Source organism: Lissotriton helveticus, chromosome 3_1 (genome assembly GCF_964261635.1).
Source record: "Lissotriton helveticus chromosome 3_1, aLisHel1.1, whole genome shotgun sequence".
Taxonomy (NCBI): Eukaryota; Metazoa; Chordata; class Amphibia; order Caudata; family Salamandridae; genus Lissotriton; species Lissotriton helveticus.
In genome coordinates, this window is record NC_136061.1 from 314,841,144 (window position 1) to 314,867,292 (window position 26,149).

Below are 26,149 nucleotides of genomic sequence, written 5' to 3' on the forward strand. Positions count from 1 at the left end.
GAAACTAAGAAAGAATGAACAATGGACTAAAGGTAAGAAAGATGGAAAGAATAAAGGAGAGGAGAATTGTAAAGAAGAAAAGAAAGAAAATGAAAGAAGGAAAGCAAGATGGAAAGAAAAAGGGAAGAATAAATGAAAGAAAGAATATTGGTAAATGTGCAGTTTTGGGCAACTTCATTCCGTAGCATTTTTCTTGGGGAAACAACTCTCACTGGTTCAGTGAAAGAAAGTGTGCAATCGCTCCCTTTGCTAGGAAATTTTGCTACATATGGCTCAAAGGGAGAGTATTTTATTTTTCTTGCCATTTCCTTGGATCACTCCTACACTCATTGGAGTGTGTTAGAAATGGGATTTCTGGTTGGCTAAGGCTTGCGCCAAAGCCAGGCAGAAACCACCGCTACAGTCAGGGCAGGGGAGTTGCAAGCCAAAGATAACCCCTGCTCACCCCCTTAGTAGCTTGGCACGAGCAGTCAGGCTTATCCCGGAGGCCATGTATAAAGCACGCACACAGCAACACTATCCCAGGCACACTACAAAAGGAACTCCACAGAAGGTTATATCAAAAATAATTCTCATTACACATTAGAATAGTAAACACATAATATACATGGTGCCACCTGGCACTAGGTCATATCTACAAGGGATTATTTACACCTGACAGTGCCCACTGGACCACTGTCAGAACCATCACAAAGTGAACTTAGTAAAAGTCAAACAGATCATAAACGTACAACCAGTAACCACTGGTAATCACTGTACTTAGCATCAGCCTGTAACATAAACTACATTATGCACAGTATCACATCAGGTGCGAATTACATTCTGCACCAATCTCACCAGCATAAACACATTATGCAATCTTCTCCTAAGTCTAGACACATTACACCCTAACCTCCTAAATATTACTCACATTAGGGGCATAAATCACAGTGGAACATAATCTCACAAGCATAAACCATAATATGCGAACCAACCTCATAATCACAAGAACCACATTTAGAGGTATAAAACAGGGTGCGTAAATCATACTACATGAATCACATTTCCTAGTACCACATAAATCACATTTAGCACAAAGTCGTAGTAGAGGCATACATTACACTAGGGCCTGGCACCCTATTGAACTGCCAGTCCCCCCTGGCCAACTGGCCATCTCAAAGGGGCTCAAACACCCTGTGTCCAGAATGTCAGGGCTGCTGCCTAGCAGCTGAATCCAATTGCGCAAACCTAAACGGTGCAGCTGGCACTAAGTGCTGCGCAGCTGTGAAGAAAAGGGGGCAAAGTAGTGCATCTCACTCCTAACTGCAAAAGGACATGCCCCAAAGCACTGTGGTCTAAAGGATGCAGCTGTCCACTACTTGCAGGGCAGCTGTGAACCAAAATAAAGGCCGGGCACTCACTGTGCCATCTAAGTCAATGTGCCAACGTTGCAGCTGCCCGCGCTGGTGCGGTGCAGCTGAGGATCAATAAAAATGCAGACACGGGTACCACTGGCCCTCGGGAACCCCCCTGGGGCCCCTGAACTACTGTGCCCTCTGGGGCTCTCTTAGCCATATTAAACTGGCCCCAGGCGTTGGACCCTGGCACCACACAGGGTTTTTTATATCAAATTAGCCACCCTCGTTGGAGCACAATGGCTCATGAACCACAACATGCCCCACAAACGTAGCAGCTGCCCCCTAGCAAGCGGGGCAGCTGGAAATCAACATAAGGACCCGGCACTACGGGGCCCTCAGGCCGCAACGAGACCTCTAAAATATCTTGCCCCACGTTGGGTCCACACAGGCTCTGTACACAAAAGAAGCCCCTCTCGGTGGAGCGGCCCGCTGCCAGATGGGGCCGCTCTGACTTTGTGCCTCTCCCAGGCACTACATCCCTCGAGCCCCACTCACCGGCTGGGGGGCGAAGGCAGGACTCTCCTCATTAGGGCGGCAGCACTTCTCTCGCGGGGCTTCCCTGGACTCCTGGGAGCCCCGCGCTGCAGTTGGCGGCCTCGGCCGCATTTCCTCTTCATCTGGGCAGCAACAAGCAGGGCTCTCTCCGCTGATGAGAGCGCCGCTAGAATCTGGCCGCTTCTCTTTCCCTGACTTCACCCGGGCCCCCTCCTGGGACCCAGGACTTTTCTCTGGAGCCGCAAGGCTCCGGACGTATTTCTCGACGGCAGACGGGACTTCTGGTGCATGTCCCACCCACTGCCATGCAACCTCGCCTGACTTCCGGTTTTGCGGCGCAGGCCGCGGCGGTGAAACGCAGGTTGGACACCGAAGGTAAAAGTAAAAATAAGGTGGACAATGAGGGGTAGGCTCCCTCCTAAATTAAAATATGCAGCGGGGTGGGCAGCCGCATTCATAACTACGCATAAAGCGGGGTAGGCTCCCGCTGGACTTTGACACCATGCGGGGTGGGCTCCCGCCAAAGAAAACACCGCAGGGGGAATTCCACATGCCGGGATTCACTCTGGGCACTTCCCAGCCCCTCGCTGCCAGGCCACACGCTCCTCTCTTCCTCAGAAAATAAAGTACAGCGCTAGGAGCCCAAGCTCCAACAGCAACAGCATTTAGGGATCAAGGGGCATAGCGGGGCCCAAGGACGCCAGCACACAGTGCCCTCCAGCAGGGAGGCAAGCCCTCGTGGCAGTTCCTCCTGGGCCCCCAGCTGCAGCACGCACCCAGCAAGTCCAGAACAGCCAAAGTCCAAGGAAGGGCTTCGGGGGCAGAGCTGGGCCCAGGGGCCAGCACACAGGGCCCTCCAGCAGGGAGGCAGCCCCCATGATGGTCCCTCCTGGGCCCCAGCAGCAGCAAGCCCCCCCTCCGTCAGGATCAGGAACAGAACAGGAACCTTTTCATGGGGTCACAGCCCCTATATTTATATGCCCTTTTCCTTTGTATCACAGCACAGGGCTTGGGGATTCCATTCAGAAGTGGTTTAGGGGAGCTTCTCTCTGCTTTGTCAGGTAGGGGCTCAGGGATTAGACGCACCACAGGGGGCGGAGCCAGCATTGTGGAGGGAAGGCACAATCCTACTCAGGTCCCAGGTGCAACTCCTCCCTCCCATCTGCATGCAGATCTCTCTATTCACCACTGGGCTAACTCACTCTGTCTCCTGGAGCCACCCACACCTTTCAGCTCCTGTCAATCACAAGCCAGGCATGCAATTCACACCAGGCAGGCAGACACAAAGCACACAGAAATGGCAACTTCTAAAAGTGGCATTTCTCCACCAGTCACCATAAATCTGCGCACACCATTGCGCAACATTTATCCTCACAAGTTCATACATACTAAACTCGCCCCTGCACTCTTCTCATACCAGGAATTACCATGGACACACATATCCCCCATGCATTCCTATGGTAGGGCAGGCCAATCTCACTACACGCAGTCAGAGTGCGCATGCACTTTACACTGGGCCACAGTGCTAAAGTGCCCAGAAGCCTAAAATCAGAGCTTAAGGCAAAAAGTTCAGGGGTGAACCTGCCAAAAGGGCCAAGTCCAACAGAGTGGATGGGGAGGAATTTCTCTGTTATGAAACATTTATTTCCAATTGAGGAAAAATGTGCATTTGCACAGGAGGCTCCATTCCCCCTGTTTGAGTTCTCCTCTGAGGGAACTCTTAACAAGCGGAATAGAAGCCTTTGGGAAAAGACACAGCATCCCCAAAAGTATGCATGAATATTCGCATCTGATGCAGCTTCCAAGGCATACATGTATGGAATGTTTGTAGATGAAAATTTACCCACTCTGCAGGATCACCCAAAATGTTTTGCCTTCCTCCTCTACTTTTTCTGAGCTCATTTTTGTGGGCTTAGGACTCTGACTACTTTACCACTGCTAACCAGAACTAAAGTGCATGTCCTTGCTTCCGAAAACATGGTAACATTGGTTAATCCCCAATTGGCTTTTTATTTACCTATAAGTCCTTAGTAAAGTGCACTACATATGCACAGGGCCTGTAAATTAAAGCTACCAGTGGGCCACAACACTTTTTGTGCCACCAACTTAAGTAGCCTTCTAACAATGTCTCAGGCCTGCCATTGCAGAGCCTGTGTGCAGTTTACAGTGCCATTGTGCCCAAACCTTCACTTTCAATACAAATAAGGCACCCCTAAGGTAGGCCCTGGACAACTCAGAGGGCAGGGTGCAATGTATTTAAAAGGCAGGATATGTACTGTTAAGTTTTACATGTCCTGGTAGTGAAAAACACTTAAATCCATTTTTCACTATTGCAAGGCCTATCTCTCCCCTAGGATAACATTGGGATCTCATTATTCCATTTCCTAAATGTAACTCCCAATTGTGAAGAGATAGACTTTCCAAGTTTGATGTCTCCCGAATCATATTTAATATCCAAACTGATGTTGCAGTCAGATTTTAAATTGCAGTTCTAACCATGCCACTTTTAGAAGGTTGGCATTTTCTTACTTTAGCCACTTGGTGCCTGCTCCCTGTCTCTGAACACATGCCTGAGTGAGTGACATGTAGGTTTGTGTATTCCCCCAAGACAGCCTCACACAATGGTACTTAGGTGGTCCTTGATGGGCCATGCTGACAGGATGGGAGGGAGGAGTTGTACCCAGTTTCTCTCACACTTGAATAATTCCCACACAAAGAGCTGAATACCCCCTGTAGTGTGTCTGGAGCCAGGGCAGATAGGGAGGGCCTCTGTGAACTTCAAGGTATGCCTTTGAAGTCTCCCCCACTTCAAAGGCGCAACTGGGTATAAGTACTAGACCTTAGACCCAGTACACTTCTGGACCTTTGAAGACTCTGCCAGGATGAAGGACTGCTGTGCTGCTGAAGGACTGCCACTCTGCAGGGCTACTGCTTTGCTGGTCTTCTGCCTTACTGTATTGTCCTGCTGCCTGCTGTTCCCCTGCCTGGGTGAGAAGGACTGGACCTGCACCACATGAACCCAGAGTGACTCCAAAGGCTAGCGGGCTGGCCTCCTGATCTGAAGTCTCAGGGACATAAACGACTCCAACTACCCTGATTCTGCACCTGTTCTCTGCCATCTGTGAGTCTGCCCTTCCAAGTGATGCTATCCCAGTACTGGATCCTTAGAAGTGGGTCTAAGGTGCTTCTTCGAGTTGAACCAGCGCATCTCCTGTCGAACCGACACATTGCCACTGCATGGATCAAAACCAACGCATTGCCTCTGCTGCGTGGATCTGCACCAACACATCTCTGCTGCTGCATGGATTGGACACGATGCATCATCTTCGGAACCACCACTGCGCAATGTGCTTCCTAACACAAGGTCTTTGCATCTCCATCGACAGCAGCCTCGACAGCGACCCAGATGCCTCCGCAACGCAGCACACTGCTTATCGGAAGATGACGCATCACCACTGCTGCACGGATCAGGACCAGTGCCGACGCATCGCCTCGACTGTACCACGCATCCTCGACGTTGACGCACCCAGGATTAAGGCAATTTTGTTCAGCGGGCCTCACTGGGTCCCTGTATTAGGCCCGTGCTCCAGCTCAGTCGGCCTGAAGGTTTGGCTCTGACCCAGTCTGGTTCAACCAGATATCCTGAATAGCTCTTTTTGCTTCTAGGCGCTATTTGTCCCTAAAAGCTTTGGCTTTCAATATCTCAAATTCTACTTATTGGATTTTTGTCATTCCAGTATTGTTTCATTTATTAAGTTAAGTTAATTTTTTTTGCCTGGTTTGGAATCTTTTTGTGCGGTGTTTTCACTGTTTTACTGTTTGAAGTGTTGCACAAATACCTTACACATTGCCTCTAAGTTAAGCATGACTACTCTGTGCCAAGCTACCAGAGGGGTGAGCGCAGGTTAATTTAAAGTTTGCCGGCTTCTTACCATGACTAGGATTGTGGTTGCTGCCTGACTAGGGCTCATAGTCCAGTCAACCTACACTAGGATTGTGGTTGCTGCTTGACTAGGGCTCATACCCCAGTCAACCTACAACCCACTTTCTACACTAAAAAGACACAAAAATACGTTTGTGTGGAAAACTAAATCTCCACCTGCACTATTAATTTATTTTGGTGAGTAAGGTCTGCTATTCTTTCGTAAAAATAACACGGGCGGTACAGCTTCAGAGACACTGGGACCCAGACTTCAGGTTTAAGAAATCCATAGTATTTGGTGATGATTAAAAAATCCAGTCCCTTTTGGGTGATTAAAAACAGTGAGAACTACCTTAATTCCAAACCAGAAAGTAAATAGCATGGGAATAACATTTCACTCATTATTAAATTTTTTCTCCAAAAAAAGGAAATGGAAAAATTCTTATATCAAAGGTTTGAGTGGAGATAGATCACCCACTATGATTTATTTGGACAAATCTAAGATCACCTCCACAACTGATTTCAACAAGAAGTCAAATAGATATCTCTTCCCTGTTGAGTTCTCTCCTGCTGAACGTCTGCCACCAGTCTGGTTTCTAAAAATTTCACGAAGGCCTGGTAAGGCTTAGGCCCAGATTTAATAAAAAATTAATACAATGCATCGCTGCATTGCGTGAAAGAGAGAAAGCAGAGTAACTTTACTTACAGAAAAATGGTAAAGTTACTTAGAAGTGTATACCCCTCAGAGCATTTAAGTTACATTAAATCTTCTGACCGTTGGACAGGAAAGGATATAAACACATATTACGAACAGAGAGTAACTTTTATGCACATTTTTAAATACTCAGTTACCTTAGGTGCAGAAAGGCAAGGGCCCAGAGGGACTTCTAATGATAGGAGGTAGGAAGGAAATAACATTAGGACTAGTAACCCTCTTTTATATTTGCTGGTGTAGTGTTATAACTGTTCTGCTTTCAGTATCTAAATGTTTCTTTATTCTCTTCTGCAACAAGGTTTCTGTTCAGGTATGAGATGCTGTGTTTATGTGGAAAATGGGCATGTAGAGGTTTTCTGTAGGTGATAGACCTTTTTCCTTCGCCTTTCAAAAATTACCATGTGGTATTAGTTTCCTCTCCTGCATTTGTCCTTCTCTATACATGTTGAGTATGGCAGTGCGCATGCACAGTCTGCAGGGCATGCTGTATTTAGTAAAAGGACTTTAATCCCACCTGCTGCTTACCATAGATTGACTCCAGGATTGCTTTTCTTTGATGAATATATGACGTTACAATGCAAACAATTACAACGCATGCATTTACAACACAGTTTTTACATCGCAACTCCCATTACATTGCATGATTTTCCAATGCATGCCATTACAACGCATTTTTTAAAACTACCATTACAACGCATTCCATTACAACACGTACCATTACAATGCATACAATTACAATGCATAATACTTTTAGGGTAACAGTAGGGTAAGTGTTGGATAGTGTAGGGGTAAAAATTACTATCCACACTCCAGTGAGTGTAACCGTAGGGAAAGTGTTGGATAGTGTAGGGGTAAATATTTCTATTCCCATCTACGCCAAAACCCATACCCACCCTAAAACTAAAAAATCTCCATTACTTACCTTATAATGCTTTGTAATGGGATGCGTTGTAATGGTGTGTGTTGTAATGGCATGCGCTGTAGTGACATGTGTTGTAATGGCATGCATTGTAATGGCATGCGATTTAAAGGCACTTGCGTTGCTACAGCTGTGTTGTAAAAGCAGTGCGTTGTAATGACTGCATTGTAATGGATGTTTCCCTTCTTTGCTGCCTCCTAATTAGTTTGTGCACCTCATTTCTAGCTGACGAGCACCTGTCAACTACAGATTAATTCCCCTTGATTAGTGGCCGTCCGCTTTGATGCAGGTACTATTTCTTCTAGCCCCCTCCTATTCCCCCTGCCCTCTTTGGCAAGGTGTGTATTTTTACTCTATAGTCATTTATTTTTAAATCCTATTTTGGGGACCTTTATGTGTCTATCGCTGGCTTTAATGGTTCTTGTTAACATTTTCTGTAGGGACGTGGTTTCATGCTGCATGTCAGAGAAGTAAGTGCGCTGCTTCATCTCAGAACCGCACTGCTCTGCCAAAGTGAGCCTTACTGCACCACAAAACAACTGTACCATATTAACACGCCCAGTATTCTCCTAGGCAAAGCAAAAAAGAAAACTATAAGTCAGCGGCATAACACAACTCCACCATGTTGGATTGCCTCATACTTGCTGAATTTCGCCATGCTTTTCAATAAGGTGAGAACTGCCAGTGCCAAAACTACTTACACAGATCGTCCGTGTTTTTAGCTTATGCTCATTTTCCGTGCTGTGATCGTTTAACAGATGTCATTAGTCAGTAATGTCAGTACATCCAGGTCACATAAAAACAGTGGATAGTCCGATCACCAAATAATAGGCTGTGCATTTTTTTGCCTTGAGTCCTCATTTTGTAGGCTGCCCATGTTTTTATTCTTTTTCTTTGGATAGTTGGGAATCTTTCCTTATAGGACCCTATGCTAGCTCTGCCTTGTAAGTGAGGTTAGTGTTGCCAGCCAAGCGCCAACCACACACACCGTCAGCCAAGCGCCATCCAGGCACACCGTCAGCCAAGTGCCATGCACGAACACCGCCAGCCAAGCACCTTCCACACACACTACCAGCCAATTGCCACCCACGCACACTAGCAGTAAAGCACCATCCATGCACGCTGTCATCCAAGCGCCAGTAAACATACATCACCAGCCAATTGCCACTCCATGCACACCATCAGGCAAGCGCCAATCTATACACACAGTCATCAAGTGCGATTCCATACACACCATCAGCCAAGTGCAAGTCCACACCCACCACCAGCAAAATGCCAAAGGCCAGGATACGCAGACTGTCAGCCAAACTCCAATTCACACACACACAAACTTTTCCTGGCTTCCAGTGGTTATCTGTCCGCACGTGGGAGCAGATGAGCTTAAAAATATTACTGAAACAGCCAAAATGTGTGCAAACAAAAATGGGAAGCGATCCTTGCCTATGGAGACTCTCCCTGGCATGCCCATAAAAATATCCTTGGTGCCTAGTGGGCTTTCTGCCCCCTCTCGGGAGAGGGGCAGATCAGGTGAAATAACCAACAACTGCCCCCAGCATGGGCAGAAACACTGTACCCATTGTTTCTGGAAGGGGGGCATCAGCATACCAAAGCCAGGCAGCCCCCACCCCTACACAAAGAAAAACATAGTCCCTGGTGACTAGTGGGCTGGCCCAGGGGCAGTTAGGGAGCTACTGCATCACCTGCCCCCAAGGGGAGGAAGAAAGATATTGGTCCCTATTAATGTGGAGTGAAGGCATGGTCATGCCCATTGTGTGCGGCCCCATCCCTCTTTTATCTAATCCCAGGGGTTAGAAAGACTGTCCCATTATTGTTTGGGGGACGGTGCATTGGCATGCCAACTTTGGTCAGCCCCCACCCCGACGTATTAATAAACCCATACTTCCTGGTGCCTAGTGGAGTTTCTGCCACCCCCAGGAGAGTAGATTGGGGGCTAATGCCCCCATGTGCCCCCAGGATGAGCAGAAATACTTTATTCACAATTTCCTTTGGGTGGGGGCTTGGTCTGGCCAATTTTGGGCTGCCCCCACTCCTCTTTTATAATAAAAAAAAACCTGGTGTCTAGTGTGCTTTCTGCGCCTCCATGGGGCAGATCGGGGGTAAGAACTACCAACTGGCCCCAAGGGAGAGCAGAAAGGCTGCCTAATTTGTGTTTGGGATGGTGGGGGCACTGACATGCCCATTTTTGGTAGTCTCTGTCCCTATGTATAACAAAAACATAATCCCTGATGTCTAGTGGGGTCTCTGTACCCCTGAGGGGCAGATCCGGGGTTATTGCACCCATCTGCCTCCCAGGGAGGGGGGCAGAAAGACTGTGGCAGATTTTGTGGGAGAGTGGGGGCAGAGAAGTGTGGCTCAGGGGTTAGAGGCAGCAGACCCGGAAGCTGAGATCGGTCCTGGACCAGGGTTCAATTCCCCGCCTCGGCGGGGTCTTGGGCTAAAAATTCCACGGACTCGATAATTCTCGCCCTGGTGCCTCCTCGACTCACGGGTTCACACTCTGCGACTCTGGGCAATAGCTTGCTTAATCTCCACAACGGCCTCTCGCGGCGGGATGCCTGACTTTCACCTTGTGGATACCCTGCTATCTCACAGGGGAATACCAGGAAGGGTTCCCTAAGCAAGCGCTGGGAAACCCACTGCGGGTAGCTGTGCGCTATATAAGCTCAACTACATTGGCATGTCCATTTTGGGTAGCCCTGCATCCCTGAACTACAAAATAAATACTCCCTGGATTCATAGTGGTCTAATCCTCCCCGGGGGCTGAACGGGGGCTATTGACTGACTTTATCCCAAAATGTTGGGGGGGGGGAGAAAAAGCCCTTGCCCGAAGAGCTGCTCCCCCCTCCCTGGTGTCTAGTGGGTGGATCCCTCCTGCAGTGATCCCCAAATAGAAATCCACAAGGGTGGGCTACCATTGGAAAGGGAAGATTCTCCCCATTCCAATGATACCTCTCCTGTCTGCCTATTTCCTCGGGCTGAGATAGCCCCGCAAGCATTTAGGCAGTGAAAGTGAAATGAGCCAATCGGCTCATTTTACTTTAATTTCCAGTGAAATAAATTCAGCGCAGCAGGTTGGTTTGGAAGAAAGGAAATCCCTGTGGTGTCCACCAGTAGGATTTCCAGTGCCATGCGTGCGTCCGATGCATTGAAGGAGTTATACTCGTCCCGGCTAACCAGACATCTAGAGCATTTCCATTTAATCAATATATGGCCTAGCATAACAATACCTTATGATAAGTGAATTACATCTCTACTTCCACTCCCTGCTTTGGGATTAGGGTGTCATTTTGTGGCATTTAACGAGTAGTTCTGTTTTTCACAGAAGGGCCGATAAAATGCACATTAAAATTAGTTTCACACATCTGAAGCTTTGTCATTTGGTAAACAATATCTGTGCAGGTCACCCGTGAGCACTCGAGGCACTTACTGGAATGAACACAGTTATTTGCAAGCACATGCCTTGTATGCATGTTTTAAGTCATCTTGCGTAAAGCAGGAGATAGGAATTCATCTGTAGATGTTTCCAGTTAATTTCTGTGCAGCCCTGTGTTCTTAAGAGCTTCAGTTACACAAAGTACATACAGACCAACCAGAAACAAGATAGTATAGTATTAATATTGTAGATGAAATCAGCCTCAGAAGACCAGGTATGTGAGAAGCAGTAAGATTTATTATGAACGAGGAAAGTTCATAGTATCCTGCCTCAGCAACCGCCTAATGGGAATGATCGGAATCTGGAATTAAGTACATGTAATGCATGATTCCAGATTCCACGTTCCGCAGCCTGAGGCAGGGCGATAACGTGTACAACATATCTTCTTTTCTTAATGGACAAAAACTAAAATGGAGTTACAGAACATAAAGGTGGGTAATGAGCAGATAAAACTTCACAACTGGAAACAGGATAACATTTTGGAGCTAAAGCATACTAAGATTAGGTACATATAATTAATCAAGAAAAGCAATGAAATATAATTAATACATTACAAAATCATCATACTTCTTGGGTGTACTACGCCATCTTAAGGAACGAGAATCTTCTTGCACAGACTCATTTACTCGCTCATTTACTCGCCCAGACCCACCAGGGATGATTTTGGAATCATACTCATTTACTCGCTCATTTACTCACCTAGACCCACCAGGGATGATTTTGGAATCAGGATCAGAATCGGCATTCTTACAACTGGAGACATCTTTGGCAACACCACTACTCCTTTTCGCAAACAAGGCAATCCTTCTGAAGTTCCAATTTTGACCATTTTCCAGAACAACATGCCATTTATGTACCTCCTTAACTTTAAGGGGATCTGAAAATGTATTCACTCCATACTCTTTCCTACCCAACTTGATCTTGACATAGTCACCAACATCAACTCTACCAACTTTCCCTTTGAAACAACTTCCGTCATTTACAGAACTGGTACTAGGACTCTCAATCCCATGAGACTTAAGCTCGAACAACCACTGAGGGACCATCTTAGTCTTGGGAACTCTACCTCGCATGCTTCCAAAGGGAATTCTATTAGTAACACTATGAACAGTAGTATTGTAGGACCAAACAGCCTCCTCCACAGCATTACGAACGTTACATTGACTATGCACAGCCAGTTGAATGATACCTTTGATCAGTCTGTTCATGCGCTCCACAATACCGTTGCCCTGTGGATTGTATAAAGAGGTATACATGTGTCTAATGCCGAGGTTGGATAGGAACATCTGCATGGAGGAAGAAGTCAATTGCATACCATTGTCTGTCACTAATATACAAGGAAAACTTTCTTTCATAAAAATAGACTTAAGACAACCAATCACACTTTCAGTGGTTATATTTTTCATGAACTCAACACATACCCATCGTGAATAAACATCCACTAAAACAGTCGCAAAACGACAATCAGCAGATAAATAGTCCATGGGACCAATAAAGTCCAAACAAACTTTGCTCCAAGGTAAATCTCCACCGCTGGCAATCGACCCTAAAGGACGTGAATGCACCTTTAATCTTTTTTCACTCTCTTTGCACATTAAGCAATCCTCAACCCATCGTCTCACATCATCATCTAGACCTGGCCACCAGAAATTAGCTTTCAGACGCTTGCTAGTCATGCTCTGACCAAGGTGACCTTCATGGGCCAAAGTAAACAGTCTCTTCTTAAGGGAATTTGGAGGTACAAACCGTTCACCTCGCAAGACAAAATCATCAGAACTACCCACACTGAGTTCTTCCTGTACCTTCACAAAACTACGTAAAGAAGGTTTAACGTCACCTTCTCGTTTCCACCCTAGGCGAATGGCATTAATCAATTCCGCAAAATCTGAGTCAGCTATAACAGCCCGATGCCACTCCTCTCTAGAGATGGAATTAAAACAACTTGAACAAGCATCATCGAAACCAGCAACTAAGCATACAGTCTCATCATCAAAATCACAGCACTCTTCAGAAGCAATGGGGAGGCGAGACAAGCAATCCGCTTGAACATTCTTCCATCCAGAGATATGCTGTAAAGAAAAATCATATTCTTGTAACTTTGCTGCAAATCTCATGAGACGAGGAGAACCTTTATTGGCACCCCCAGGTGAAAGTATTTTGAGGAGAGGCTTGTGATCTGTTCTTAGTGAAAAATGCGTGCCCCATACATATGTGCGAAAGTGAGACACACCCCAAACAGCAGCTAACGCCTCACGTTCTATGACTGCATAATTGCGTTCAGAAGCCGTAAGGGTGCGTGAAGCGAAAGCCACCGTTTTTTCTGTGTCACTCTTTCTTTGGGATAGAATAGCACCAATTCCGTATGCACTGGCATCAACAGTCACAAAGGTATCTCTACCTGGTTCAAATGTGGAGAGAATACCTGCATTGACAATCTCAAGTTTGATTGTTTCAAAAGAATCAGACTGTCGTGGACCCCAGTCAAATTGCACGCCTTTCTTAAGAAGCTGTCTCAATGCTTCAGTTTTGTGAGAAAAATTATGGACAAACTTGGAGTAATACTCCACTAGCCCCAAAAATGATTTCAATTGTTCCTTATTTGAGGGTAGAGGAGCACATCTGATGGCCTTTAATAGGTCTTCTTTGGGTTTGACACCTGAGTGTGATATAGTATATCCTAGATAATCTACTTCTGTTAACAAGAATTGGCACTTATCTTTTCTAAGGGTGAGGCCAGCATCAGAAAATACATGTAACACTTTGGCTAGATTATCATTGTGTTCAGATTCATTAATCCCTGTTATCAAAACATCATCTTGGAAATAATGGACTTGTTTTAAGTCCCTAAATAAAGAATGCATCATGCGCTGAAACACGCTGGCTGCAGAGGCCAGCCCAAATGGTAATCTTTTAAATTGGAATACTCCCTCAATAGTAACAAAAGCAGTAAGTTCTCTGGACTTAGGATGTAAAACTACTTGGTGATAGGCTGAACGGAGATCTAGCTTACTAAAGAATTTTGCCTTGTCCATTAGAAGCACCATCTCAGAAATGTTAGGGAGGGGGAACTTATCCACAATAATATTCTGGTTGAGGGACCTAAGGTCCACACAAAAGCGCAGTTTTCCATCTTTTTTTGTGATAACAACAGGCGAAAGCCATTCTGAAACTTCTACAGGCTCTATAATATCCTGCTTCTGCATGTCATCTAACATATCCTTCACCTCTTTACGAATGGCAATAGGAATTCTCCTGAGAGCGTGTCTCACGGGAGAAGCATCTTTCTTAAGTTTTATTACATGCATGTAACCATCTAATTTGCCTAATTCTGTTCGAAAAACATCGGAGAACTTATCTAGTATGACATTAACACTGTGAAATTCATCAATGACAAGAACACTCTCTGCTGACCGTGGGTCTAAAATAATGTGTAAATCGTATTGTTGTATCCAGCCTAAAATTGCTGGACCCTCATCTGAAATGTATACTTTACCAGAAGAGCATCTGCCTTTAAATGCAAATGAAGCATCCATAACGTCCATAATGTTGATGATTTGCCCACTATACCCTTTCGGAATAATGTCACTTACATGAAGTCTCAGATTGGGCCAGTGTTTCTTAAATAAACACATGGGAAAGATAGAGTACATAGATCCTGGATCAACTAGGAGCGTTATGGCCACTCCATTTACAACAAAATTGGCTTTTGGTCTCTGAAGACCAACGCAAAGACATGTTCCCACATCATCACAACCTTCAATGCATAAGGACATTTCACTAGGAATATATTCATCATCAACAAAGGCAACCTTATTGATCGAAGGTGACCTACAGGCTTTGCTAATATGTCCCTTCTTACCACATTTCATACAGGTTTTGTCTCTGGCAAACCACCCTGCAAAGTCAGCTGCATGAGCCATCTTGCCGCAGCGGAAACAACCCATAAATGTATTCTTCCCAAACGAAACACTATTTTTGTTTCTCTGTCTAAAGTTTGAAAACTTGGGTTTAACTTCACTGGAAACAAAGTTTTTTTTGCTTGACATCTGTAGAAGTAAAATTCTTATCTACTTTGTTCACGATATTAACAGAATCATCCTTCTTCAATTCCAGACTGTGCATTTCTTCCATACACTTGTCGGATTCTTCCACCACTTTGGCAGATGCTATAGCCTCCATTAAGCTTGGATTTTTGGCAGCCCAAAGTTTTTGCTGCATCCTTTTATTTTTGCATTGAACAATTAGCTGATCTCTGATCATTTGATCAGTCATGGGACCAAAATCACACTTCAACTAAAGTTCCCTCAGTCGTGTGACCATTTGATCAACAGATTCTTTGTCTTTTTGAGGCATAGTATAGAACTTGTGTCTCTGCATGACGATATTGACCTTCTTCCCAAAGTACTTCTCAAGTCTCATTTTCGCTTCCATATATGGATTATCAACTGGCTCACCATCTGCACCACGTAGTTCAGGCAGGAACTTGAAAGCGTGTTGATCTCCTTTTCCTAGAGAGTTCAATAATATTGCTTTCTTCCGAGACAAGGGAAATCTAAGGCCATCAATGTCTTCTAGGTAGTTTTCAAAAACACCTATCCATTCTTTCCACTCTAAGATAGGTGTATCTCCTTCGGCCAGAAATGGGGGAGGTGGTGCAATGGTAGAATTTGCTGTAGTGGCCATAGTAATAAGTAATTGTAAATATTGTATGCGGAATTAAGCTGAGGCAGGATAAGTTGGCACAGTAATATTAAGTAAAAAAAAAACTGACCGTAAAGGAACAGTTCCTTGTAAACACAGTTTTGTAGCAAGTATTGAAAAGGGAAACATTGTTTTTTTTTTTTTTTTTAACTAAATATCTTGTAAATCACTTCGTAATGAAGAGTGATAAACAATGACGCTTGTGCTGTTGCTGCTGAATTCTACAGCAAGGTAGCGTAGGAAGAATGGTTCTGGAGTATGAACAGCGTCGTGATTGGCAAAAACTGGTTGGCAAATGTAAGAGCGCAGAAAATGGCCACTGTGCGTGCTGGTTGGAAGCGTGATGACGTAGTGGAGGCACGCGAGTGCGCGCATAGGCTGAAGGCTGCAGCTCGCGTTGGAGTGCGCGTGAAGTCTCGTGGTGCCTTGCGGTGAGAGTTCGAGGAAACGACAGTTACAGACTTATAACAAGGACAATTTACCTTGTAAAATCAGGAAAAGGGACGGACTCACAGCAGCATCCGGACAGCAGTAGTGAAACTCTGGGATGGGCCGCCGAGTCGCTGAGGAATCCCAAGCAGGCAATATCGAGTCCAGTACCAATCGTTGAAGGGAAGCGATGGCAGGGGGCTGGCAGCAATGGAAGGGGTTCGCAGGATCGTCGCCAAAATATTGTAGATGAAATCAGCCTCAGAAGAGCAGGTATGTGAGAAGCAGTAAGATTTATTATGAACGAGGAAAGTTCATAGTATCCTGCCTCAGCAACCGCCTAATGGGAATGATCGGAATCTGGAATCAAGTACATGTAATGCATGATTCCAGATTCCACGTTCCGCAGCCCGAGGCAGGGCGATAACGTGTACAACAATTAACAAAGCCAATAGGTGAGTTATGTGGCAATATCGGGAACTTGGGAGGGAGAGACACTGAATGTACTGTGGGTGTACCTACCGCCAGCCCTTCAACAATTGGACTTGAGAGACTTGGGAAGGTGATTATGACGCTCCCTTCAGGAAAGTTGGTCATAGGTGGGGACTTTAATGCGGTAGTTTCAGGGGGTATGGATCGCTACCCTCCTAGGACACTCAACACGGAGCAGGCAGGATTCTCTCACTTCCTGGAGGGCATGGGACTAGTGGATAGTTGGAGAATACACCATCCTAATGAGGTAAATGTCACCTTTTTCTCAGGGGCCCATAACAGCTTCTCCCGCATTGACTACATTCTCACTTCCTCTAATCAGATCCAATACATTTAGCAGATCAAACACCTAGCGAGAAGCATATCGGATCACTGCAATTTGAAAGGCGCCACAGTAATACCACCCGTATAGCGCCCATAAACCCATGGCACCTGCGGAACCCAGTAATTAGACAAAAAATCACTAAAGAAATAGACTACTACTTTAATGAGAATGAAGGAACGGTAGACTCGGCAGGTACCCTCTCGGTAGCCTTCAAGACGGTCAAAAGGGGGCAGGCAGTGGCACAAGTGGCAGGGGCTAGGAAGGAAAAATGGTGAGGTTGCTCAGTTTAGAACAGGAGATATCACAGCTGAAGAGTGAAGTCATCAATGGGGGGGGACAGGAATCCACGCACACTCTTAAGCTGAAGCAAAACGAATATAAGCAGGAAGCCAGGGACATCGTAAAAGCGTTAGATAGGCATAAAATGGGCCGTATTTACGAATTAGGTGACAATGCTGGGAAACTGTTGGCATGGCTCGATACGAGGGATATGGCGAGTTGACTGGTGATGGAACTGGAAGGGAGTACAGGGGACTTTCTTCAAAATCCCCAGGATTTCGCTAATGAAATTGCAAGATACTATGAGAACATGTACGCATCCACATCCACGAGACAGGAAGGAGAGGCAGCAGACTTGTTGTTGGAAATGCAACTGCCACAGTTGACAGAGGAGGACAGAACCTCCCCAGATAGTGACCGCACCCAAGAAGAAATAGCGCAGGCTATCCATACCCTCCAGTCGGGAAAAGCAATGGGCCCAAATGGGCTTCCCATTGAGCTCCACAAATTGAAGCCAGATAGGATTGCCCGATACCTTTCTATGTATGAGGAGAGTTTATGGAAGGGATGCCTCCCACAGAATCAGAGAATAGCCACATTAGTGGTCAGTCATAAAGAAGGGAAACCCAGGAGTAAATGCTCTTCCTACAGGCCTATCTCCCTGCTAAATGCGGAAGTCAAGATACTGGCCAAGCTCCTGGCCTCCAGATTGGTGCGTGTGATTTCTGGAGTAGTCCGCCCGGAACAGTCCGGCTTTATGCCAGCTATAAACACGTCACTAAATCTGAGATGACTGAATGGGGTCATGGGGAGGGTAGGTACACTGAGGGAAGATGCGGTGGTGGTGTCACTCGATGCCACTATAGCTATTGACACCATAGAATGGCCTTACTTATTTGCTGTGTTGAGGAGATTAGGCTTCGGCCCTAGATACATAGGTTGGGTCTAACTTCTGTACTCTGCACCGCATGCCCAAGTCGTGGTCAATAATAAAAGATCTAGGGTCTTCCAGCTTCACAGAGGCACGCGGCAGGGGTGTCCGTTATCCCCACTGCTGTTCGTGCTAATGTTGGAACCTTTGGCTTGTTGGATCCGTAAGGATCCGCTAATCTGCGGGCTGCGTTGTGTGGAGGGCTGGGAGGATCGCATTTCCTTGTATTCGGATGGTATTTTACTGTATCTGGCTTCTCCAACTAGGTCATTGCATAGGGTCCTCAATATTTTCACGACGTTTGGCACCTACTCAGAATACGCAATCAACAGAACACAGTCAGTGATATTCATATTACATGCGGCCCCCCTTCTCTTCCTAGTAACTGTCCAGTGGAGATTGCAGAGGATGTCTTTGAATACCTGGGGTTATACATCACCAAAGATCCTAAGTTGTTCTACACTGCCAACTTGCTGCCACCGTTACAGCGGCTAAGACGTGATGTAGAACATTGGAAGGCGCTGCCGCTCTCCCTTCTGGGTAGAGCAGCATTATTGAAAATGATGTCACTGCCTCGTTTGTTATATGTCCTAAATAATGCGCCAGATATGGTGCAAGCGGCCTATTTCAAGGCTGTGGAGAGCACACAGAGGGAGCTCCTCTGGGGTAACAGCTTGCCCCGAATAGCACTCTCAAAATTGGTACAGAACTGGTATGACAGGGGTATTGGGCTACCTGACATCAAAAAAATATTACTGGGTGGCTCAGCTATCCTTCATTAATCATTGGGTGTATAAACCCCACGATCACCCCGGGTATGCGCTGGACAGGTGGCTATTGTCAGGCAGTAACTACACAAGAGCCTTGTATTCTAACCCGTCCAAAATGGGACTGACGGGATCCACTTACGACGCAGTTCAGGTATGGCATATGGCACAGAAAAGTATGGGGTGGGCAAAGACCGTGATGCTCGCCACCCCACTGTCGGACTCTGAAAAGCTCGGATCCCTTTAGAAGATGAAAGGCTTTGCTGTGTGGGACACTATTGGGATATTGCGTGTGGGCAATCTCTTGATAAAAGGAGAGGTAGTCACCTTCGAGATGCTACATCGGGAATATGAGTTGGTAGATAGTGAGAGATTTAGGTATCTGCAGGTGCGACATGCACTGAAAGCGGTATTGCCCTGGGAGGGTTCGGTTCCAGAGGCCTCACCTCTTGAGGATCGGATTTATATATGGATATCTGCCATGCAGAGCGATCTCTCAATCTACTCCAAACTCATTACTAAGGCCCCTAATCCACTGCACCAGCTTCGGACAAAATGGGAGCAAGAACTACATGAATTACATGAGGAGGAGTGGCGTGAAGCTTTAGCGTCACCCAGAGAGGTGACGGGCGATCTCGTCAAAGTTGAGGTTGGTGCAATTGAAGGTGCTGCATAGAATATGCTATTCAGGTCACACGTTAGTTGAGATGGGCTATGAGGAAGACACTAAGTGCAGGCGTAACTGCAGTCAAGAAGGTACGTTCCTACATATCATACTCATATCATAGCATACTGGGAAGTAGTCCTCAAATGTATGGGGGAAGTACTGGGAACTACTTCGAATTGAATCCGAAACTGTGCCTATTGAATATCTGGGACCCAACGGATATTGGAAATAAAGAGAAGACCCTCAGGGAAATTGTGGCAAAAAGAAACATTGCTAGGAAGTGGGGAGCACAGGAGACGCCAACAAGAAGGGAAAGGGTGGAGGATATGGACTGGTGTATGTTCCAAGAGAAAACGATTTATATCTCAAGGGGATGCCCCAGAAAATGGATGCAAAAATGGGGTAAGTGGAACTGCTACAGAGGAGATATATGTGCTCCGCCCAAACTACCATATCGTGCCTCTGTGGAGGATGTGGATCCACAGATGGGGGGGCCCCAATAAATATGGTTATCCTCAGATTGTAAAGAAATGTAGCAATATGTTAACGAAGCCCAATATGTGATGACTACAATGCCTGTATAGATGTATTGTTTATTGTTTGTCCAATAAAAAGAATTTAAAAAAAAATCAAAGCCAATAGGTCAGATCTCTCCCCTCAACTGATTCCAGCTCCTTCTTGAGCTGGGCAAAAGTTCAGAAATAACGGTTCTCTTCAAGATGCGGCCACTGGTTCCATTTGATTTTGAGAGCTCTGTTAGCGGTCACAAACCATGCTTCACTAGCCTGGAACAATCATGATGTCACTGGTGTTTATTTTGAAACAAAAAAAGAAAGTGCCAGGGCCCAATGTATGCTTAGGATGCAACTGCAGCCTGAACCACCCACTGCCCCTGACAATACTGTCAAATGCCAGAACCAATGGCCTGGATGCACTGCTATTATAGTTTTTGAGCTTATATTAATTTGTTAAACTGATGTGACCGATGTGCTCTAATGAAAATAGGCAGACAGGTCCACTATTATAATTATAATAACACACCACATACATACATCCAATCCAAACCACAGATTTCCACATCATGCCACAAAATTCAACAGCACACCACATAATTAACTACGCTACATACCACTCCACATCACAAAATACCATTCCACATAATTACACTCCATGACACACAATCCCACGTGATTCTGGTACACTCAATACCACATAATTCACTGCAAACTTTCACACATAATTCTTCTACACAAATACACTACACACCACACAATTCCCCCGCCCACAATTCCACAACTAACAATTCCAATACAACCCACATAATTTGACTCCAAACCTCATAAATCCACTCCACTCCTAACCAAAAACACATGGATAAAAGACTTTGGGGCTTATTATGATGACGGTAGGTCGTGTCGGACCACCCTGTGGTCCGCCTGCCTCATTACGATGAGGCGGTGGAGGCATTCGGCTGAGTGACCGTCTCCTGCTGTTCCAAAGGGCTCCTTGAGCCCATCAGAGCATTGGAAATGCTCATATTCCCTTAAAGACTGTAGCTCCGCCATCCAATAGCCTTTCAAATGATTTTTGCGGCCTCTATCAAAGCCCCCTTCCCTCATGGCCCTTTGCTATGGGTCCAGCGGACTCCTATGGTGCCCCTGTAAAAATCCCTGCAACGTGTGGCAGGCACCACCAGGTGCCTGCCACACGTTGCAGGGATTTTTACAAACATCCATTTTGGTATGGAAGCTTGAGCTGCGGGCATTTCTGCCCGCCATACAAGCTGCCATAGCAAAATGGATGTTTGCAACCACCATATGGGTGGTGTCATCCTAATTGTGAGGTCGGAACTGCTGACCTATGGTCTGGCGGTTTCAGATCGATACGGTGTTCACCCGACATCGTAATCAGGGCCATTGTCCTTTACAATGCCAATAGCTGTAACTTTCGCAAATGGGAGACCTATAGCATTGCAAATGTTTGTGATTGTTTCCGTTTCCAGAAACTCTTTATAGGTTTCTTAATACTCTAGGGGTTAGGGAATTCATTCCCTTTACAATCCCGAATGCATTGCTCTGGCTGTTGAGGCTACTTGACACTGGCCTCACAGGATGAAGTACAGTGCCTGCCTGCTCAACACTGTACTCTTTCTCACCTGCTACAAATGTGACGTCTGACGTTGTTAATCAGAAACAGCTCTGGTAATTTGATGTGTATTGCCTTGCTAATGACTGACTTACACCAAGGGCACTGTGCCTAACTTCTTTAGTAACTATTTACAAAGAGTTAACTGAGAGCTGTGAAAAGTCCATGCATGGTGTGTCTCATCATCGAAAGCAGCGGTTCCACCATGTGCTTTCTTTGGTAGCTTGTCTTAACATGTCTGCACTCTAAGTGGCCCTCTGTAGTGCACACATATCAGAAGCATCTTTGACGCATTGTTCCTAACAGTTTGAAGATTGGAATGGAAAACAATTATTAAAAAAAGAACAATTTAGATCCTTCTTATTGAAACGTCAGACCAATTTCTCTCCTTATCTATTGGTTCACATTGCAAGAGAAAGTGGTCTTTAAGCAACTACAAAACTTGATTGAACTACATGGCCTCCTGGATTTCTACCAGGCTGGCTTCTGAGTTGGCAGTTGCACTGAACTGGTGGGACTCTCAGTGGTCGATGACATACGTGGACTGGTAGATAGATATCAGCAAGATATCACCAAAACAACAATTGACCCAGCTGGTACACAATCGATCTTCAAGAGTCCAAGCGCCACTGATAACAACTTGACAGAAAATAGAGACTCAACAAAACAACTCCACGCTGTATAGCATTTTTTAATTCATGTGATATTTGTATTCTTTTGACTAACTGCATACTGTGTATGTTTTTAAAAAAAATGGATTCTTAACAAATGCGTTTTATCCTATGACACTTCATGTATAAATATACTGATGTAGAAGGGACAAGGAGATAACGTGGAAAGTGAAGACAAATATCTAAATCTAATAGCAGTATTTTTGTATATGTATGTTGGGATAATTTAATAAATATCATACATTTTTGCAAATATTTGGGTTCAGTGTCACGAGTCAAAAGAGTGATTGAGTTATGATGAATGTGTGAACTGAATACTTCAATAAGGTTTAGAAATCGGTACGCGAGGGATATTTTTATGATTATACTATAGTGAACCCTGTCCCCGACATTTGTAAGGGTACCTCTTGAACTTTGGAAACACTCTACTCAAGATCCACATATAAATCCCCCTCAACCTCTAATCACCAACAACTACGAGGCACAGACAAAAAGGCCCTGACTTTCAGACTCAAAGCCAGCTCCAACAATGGCATATAACTCTTCACTATTCTCGAGGTGTTCTCCAACCCTGTAGCTGCCAACATCACCCCAGCACAAGTCCTCTGCAGCGATCTCTCAGGTTCTGAAGAACAGAAGATTCCCAAGATCTACAACACATTCGACCCAAAGCAGACCAATACAAACTCCCCCTACCCGTCTGCCACCTTCTTTATCGCCACACAGTAGCTTACCGATATCATCAACACCTCTTATGACCACCACCACCTTCCCTTCTTAATGGAAAAATGCAGACGTCAACTCCCTATTGAAGATACCAACAGCTGACCCCAGCACGCTCAGCAGCTACAGACCCATCTCGCTCCTGCATTTTCCAGCTAAAGTTATGGAGAAAGTCATCAATACCCAACTCGCAGACCACCTAGAACCCCATCAACTCCTAGACAGCTCTCAATCAGGCTTTCGCATGAATCACAGCAGACAGACAGGCCTCATTGCGGCCACTGATTACATCAGAAGCATCCTTAACCAAGAAGTAATGGACTCACTCATTTCAACCTCGCCAAAGCTTTCAATACAGTCTCCCGCAAGTCACTCATCAGAAAGCTTCAGCCCTTGGGTATCTGCGGACCGGCCCTCAAGTGCATACCCTTCTTCTTCACAGACAGAACTCAATGAGTTAGACTTCCTTACTATTTCACAAAAAATACTCCAAAATGAGTTCACCAGGATAGAATGCCTGGTGATGTGTATTTGTATTTGTATTTTGTATTTATACTTATACAGCGCATCATTCATCCTAGATGGAAATCACAGCGCTAAAATTGCTGGGGTCTGCGGCAAGCTGGTCCAGGAGTTTTGAAGGGTTTGTCGGATGTGGGAAAAAATAGGGTTTTCAGTTTTCAGTTTCAGTTCATGTGTACTCTGCAAAGTTGAACCAGAATACTACTTGAGTGGTGACAGAGAATGTAAGGTTAACCACTCAGGAGAATAGGGCCATGCTAACCATCTCCGTGTATTTAAGAGGAAAAAACACTATTTCTTTTTAATTACCCTCACACACCCTAGTGGTGTTATGCTTCATCATCGGGTCACCCCGACCCCTAAAAGTCGGGGTGGGCTCAACCACAGTGTTGGGTAGCTCTTAGAATAGATTAAGGAAGGCGGGCTTAAAGATTAAAAAACCTCAGTCGGACCCCTGGTTTCCCTTTATTCTTGGGTCTGGCTGGGTTAATAAAAATCTAAGAAATGGGTCTCAATTGGATTATTATGGTCCTAAGACCCTGGCACCAGGGTCTTAGGGCCATAATAATCCAACACTGGAGCTACCCAACACTGTGGTTGAGCCCACCCCGACTTTTAGGGGTCGGGGTGACCTGATGATGAAGTATGGCACCACTAGGGTGTGTGAGGGTAATTAAAAAGAAATAGTGTTTTTTCCTCTTAATTACACGGACATGGTTAGCATGGCCCTATTCTCCTGAGTGGTTAACCTAACATTCTCTGTCACCACTCAAGTAGTATTCTGGTTCAACTTTGCAGAGTACACATCACCAGGCATTCTATCCTGGTGAACTCATTTTGGAGTATTTTTTGTGAAATAAATGTTATAGGCAGGATATACTCCAGTTTTTCTCCTCTCAAAACCCCCGGCCACCAGAATTTATACTGGCAGCCTCTTGTGTTTACAGTTAGGCTTCCCTACACCTCAGAACCCCAGGAACTCATCTGCGGTGTTCCTCAAGGATCATCACTGAGCCCAACACACTTGAATGTCTACATAACGCTCGTCGCAGACATCCTCAGAGCCCATGGCATCAACATAGTATCTACGCCAATGACACACCGCTCATTCTCTCCTCATCCTCTCCTGCTGCATGACCCCCTCCCTGACCCTTTATTGGCCCTGGGGACCCCATCCCCAGGGGCCGTCTCACTTGCTGTGCCCCAGGGAGCCCATCCCTGGGACACCGTTGTTTTCCTGCCTGCCCCGATATGAGCAGAAAAACTTGTGTTTGCTCCCATCTGGAATGAGCATTTTTAAAACTCCTGCAAAAATGGAGCAATCACAAAGGTTCTGATTTAGTTCCTGGCGTATGAGTTACTCCATCACAACGGTGACGGATATCCCGTCCGCCAAAATATAAATCCCATAGGCTATAATAGGATTTATATTTCGGTGGACGGGGTATTCATTACCGTTGTGACGCAGTAACCCGTCCGCCAAGAACTAAATCAGGCCAAAAGTCGCCTCCCAGTGTGAGGGAGCTTTAAAAACGCTTCCCCCACTGGGGGCATATTTGTATTGTAGTTTTCCTGCTTGCACTGATGCGGGCAGGGAAACAAAACAAGATATTGCTGCCACCCAGAGGGAGTCTGTTTTTCCACTGAACATTTCACAGAATAGTATTTTCTGAGTTTTAATATTCACAGCATCGGGATTATCTGACACTAGGCTTCCTTAAAAGGAATGCGAGAATCTGCTCGCCCCCAAAATTACACGAGGCGGCAGGCATATCTTCAATACTGTACACATAAACCTCTGGGTCTATGCTAAACAGACATGAAAGAAAATGTAAGGCAGACACAAACAGGATGTGGTCAGGATGTAGGCTGCAGTGCGCTGTGCCAAAAACTAAAGAAACAGTGTGTGACACCCTTTCTCTCCCAGAGCATGTGCGTGTGAAATGGTGATCGTAAACCCAGCGTAGCACAAGCCATGCTGTAAACCGGGCCTTAGAGTCGCAATGTACCATATGGTGGCTACTTTGTCCTGCTCTTAATGTTTTATTCCCATTGAATTTTAGTAATCGAGATGAGAGCACTGGCTGCACAGGTTTTCTGGAAACAGAGGGCTAACGTTATCTAATAATTCAATCTAATAAGTAATCAATATATGTATACACATTCTATTTTAATGTCTAGTGTTGCCCTGAAAAAGCGCTTTATACTTTGGTGATCCACCGTACAATGTTTGGAAAGGTTGTTTTGTATTTACATTAACATATGATTACGCGTTATCGCATACAGTTACTTAAAGGGAACCGGCATTGAGTGCGTGCTTGCACCCATGTCCAGTGAACGTGTGTTGCATCAGCTTGTGTTTTTGTGGACTTTTTAATTTATCTAGTTCTGTTGTGGTGCTTTACAGAAAAGTATGGGGAAATGTAACATGTTTACAAGAGTGAGAGTGGTTCAACGAGTAAAGTGCATATTCACATTTTAAATGATGATTGGGGACACTGATTACAGTTGGCATTGCAGTTTATATATACATTAATTTGCGAGGTATAGGTATCATACAACTCCAAAAAAGAGGAAACAATCCAGTGCACTGTT